Genomic DNA, 3,898 nt, shown 5'->3' with positions numbered 1-3,898 from the left:
AGAAGAGAACTTTCTTAACCTGATAAAACCCATAGTTAACAAAATTATGAAATCATAATCATAGTGATTATGTTCAGTGCTTTCCCTCTAAGATTAGGAATATGACATGGTTGTCCACTCTCATCCCTTCTATTCAATATTGTACTTGAGACAGGGAAAGTAGGTGAGAAAAGAAATAAACATCAAGTTTGGAAAGGAAGAAGTAAAACTATCTTTATTCACTGATGACATAATCTTGTATATAGAAAATCCTAAAGAATTCACACACAAAAAAAAACTATTAAAACTAATAAATATATTCAAGTTTGCAGGATATAAAATCAATACACAGAAATCATCTGTATTTCTAGACACTAGCAATGTGCAATTCAAAAGTGAAATTAAGACAAGAAAAATGGTGTAGATGATAGAGGCTTTGTTCATCCTTCTTGTGACCAAATTGAAGTTGTGAGAGAAACACAGAGCAAACAGCAAGGAAAGTCAACTAGGATCTAGATGAACAGAAGCCCTACAACTAGAGAGAGAAATAATTAATCAACCTGCAATGGTAGAGGGTAGGAGAGGGCAAAGATGTGAGGCTGCCTGGTCCTGAGCAGCTGAGTGGGACAGAGGCGGTGGCAGAGGCAGCGGGCAGCTGTAAGTGCCTCTTAAAGGAGCTGTGTCTGCAGGCAGAATTTTATGGTGACAGACTTGCTCCATCTGAGCACTAGTGCCAGGTAGGCTGCACAGTGGGCACCAGGGACTTACAGGAGGACACTGAGTTGTCGGAATGAGGGCCAGAGGTGAGGCTCTCTCTCAGGCACAAGTGATAGCAGTATATACATTGTTTCTCTATTGAGCCCTCCTCACATCCCAGTGTGCAGATGCAATGCCACCATAGCTGAGACGTCATCAAACTGGGTAACAGAGGTCACCCCACCTAAAGGATTCCATGAAACTCTGCCTCCTCCAACTCACGGCCTCACTCAACCACATCCAGGTGTGTCCTCGGGGAGTCCGGTGCTCCTTGCTGAACAGCACCAAGACTCACACTGGTGACAGCTGACCTCAGTTTCTAGTGTGGCTTCTTGAGGCAACTATAAGCACAGAATCTGTGGATTCTTTTCTGAAACTTAACAGATGGTTCTGAAGGGGCACACATTGGGGCTAAACTTGGCCTGCAGCTGAACCCCTCTCAGGACTGTGCCACTGGACACCTACTACACAGAGCCATGCTAATAAGACCAAGAGACTTAGGAGCTTTGCTTAGTACACATAAACAGACACAGAAAGGCAGCCAAAATGGGAAGACAAAGAAGCAGAAACCATAAGAGAGAACAGAATAGAGATCCAGGAAAAATGGAGTCAAGCAATCTAACAGATGCAGAGTTCAAAGTACTAGTTATAAAGATGTTCAATAAATTTAGGGGAAGTGTAGATAAATTCAGTGAGAACTTTAACAAAGAGATAAAAAACATAAAAACAGAATAGAAATTATAAAACGGAACTAATCAGAAATGAAAAACACATTATCTTAGATGAAGAATATATTAGAAGAAATAAACAAAGTGGATAAAGAAGAGGAATAAACCACCAATATAGAGGATGGAGAAGCCAAGGACACTCAATCAGAATGATAAGAAAGAAGAAGAGGAGCAAGGAATTGAAAACCTATTTGAAGAAATAATGATGGAAATTTTTCCTAATCTGGTGAACGAAATAGATAGACAAGCCCAGGACAAGCACAGAGTCCCAAACAAGATGAACTCAAAGAGGCCCACACCAAGACATAGCATCATTAAAATGCCAAAAGTTAAAGATAAAGAAAGAATCTTAAAAACAGCAAGAGAAAAGGAATTAGGTTATCTACAAGACTATCAGCTGATTCCTCAAAAGAAACTTTAGAGGCCAGAAGGGCTTGGCAGGAAATATTAAAAGTGATGAAAAGTAAGGACTTACACCCAAGAATACTTTACCCAGCAAGCTATCATTTAGAATCAAAGGAGAGATAAATAGCTTCCCATACAAAAAAAAAAAAAAAAAATAGCTAAAGGAATTTATCAACACCAAGCCAGTATTACAGGAAATGTTGGAGAGACTTCTTTAAGAAGAAAAAAACATTTATCAAAAACAAGAATAAAGAATGGTAATAACTACATTCCTATCAACAAGTACCTCAAATGGAAAAGAATTAAGTGCTACAACCAAAAGATAGAGTGGCTGAATGGATTAGAAAACAAGACCTCTACATATGCTGCCTACAAGAGACTCACTTCAGATTAAAAGACACACACAGACTAAAAGGAAGGAAACAAAAAAGATATTGCCTCGATGGACCTAGAGAATATTGCACTGAATGAAATGTATCAGATAGAGAAAGGCAAATATCACATGATTTCACGTACATGTGGAATCTAAAGAACAAAATAAACAACAACAACAACAAAAATGGAAATAAACTCATAGATCCAGGGAATATTTTAAGGGGAGGGGAATTGGGGGGATGGCAAAAAGCACAAAGGTATTAAGAGGTACAAATGGATATTTGCAGAAGAGACATAGAGATGTAGAGTGTAGCATGGAGAAGATGGTTAATAATGTTGTAATAACTATGTAAGGGGAAAGAGGAGTACTAGATTTAGTGGGATGATTGTTTTTTGAGTTATGTGGATCTCTGATCACTATGCTGTACAACTGAGACTGGTATATTGTTGTATGCCAACTATAATGGAAAAAAAACTCATTGAATTGTAAAATCTAAATATGAACAACTAATTGTCTATTATATTTCAATAAAGCCAGAAAAAAAGGGGAAAAAAAGTGAAATTAAGAAAACATTTTCATTTACCATAGCATCAAAAAAAAAATCATTTTACTAAAGAAGTGCAAGACTTTTATGTACACTGAAAACTACAAGACATTATATAAAGAAATTTAAGAATGCCTGAATATGTAGAAAGACATCTCATGTTTATGAATTATAAGACAATATTGAGAAGATAGCAATTATCCCCCAAATGACCTGCAGATTCAAGTAGTCCCAATCAAAATTCCAAGTGCCTTTCTCTAAAAATTGACAAACTGATCCTAAAATTCATATGGAAATGCAAGGAACCCAGATTTACCAAAAAATCTTGAAAAAAAAGAACAAAGTTTTTTCAAATTTCAAACTTAATACACAGTTACAGTTATCAAGACATATTGTATTGGTGCAAGGATATACATATGCTAAACAGAATAGAATTAAGGGTCCAGAAATAAACCCACATATCCATAGTCAATTGACAATGTTCAGAAGAATGCAAGAGAATGAAGTTAGATCACCACTTCACATCACATATAACTTAAAATGGATCACAGACCCAAATTTAGCTAAGTAGCTAACACTATGAAACTCTTATGGTATGTGAATAATATCTCAATAATACTGTTATACATACATTTTTAGAAGATTCTATTCAAACTTCATCTTCTAATTTTCCTTTATAATTTCCCCGGGCTTAATTAATTATCCTCCCTCCCGCAGCATCCTGTGCTTCTGTCGCTTTCTTATTTCAGTGAGTTGTAATTAAGTAACTTCCCTGCTTTATCTCTGAGTCACCAACACTAAGTACACTGGTTAGCATAGCACAGCAAATAGTAATTTGGGGAGACATGAATGACCTTTCCACTAATGGCTCAGATTGTATCCAGGGTGAGAGTACCAGCTCTGCCAGCATCTGCGGGAATTTGGGAAAACCCTGCAGAACTCTTTGAGTAGAAATTTCCTTATTTATAAAGTAAGAATGATAATAATATCCACCTTGGTTGTCTAGCCATTCTCCACCCTCATTGGTTAAGTAGGTTCCTGCGACCATGGGCTTGAGCTGGAATTTGGGGATCTGGGCTGGCTGAGGAAGCGTGAGTGCCCCTTGCTTCC

This window comes from Pteropus alecto, unplaced genomic scaffold (genome assembly GCF_000325575.1).
Source record: "Pteropus alecto unplaced genomic scaffold, ASM32557v1 scaffold146, whole genome shotgun sequence".
Lineage (NCBI taxonomy): Eukaryota > Metazoa > Chordata > Mammalia > Chiroptera > Pteropodidae > Pteropus > Pteropus alecto.
Note: the sequence above shows the minus strand (reverse complement) of the source record.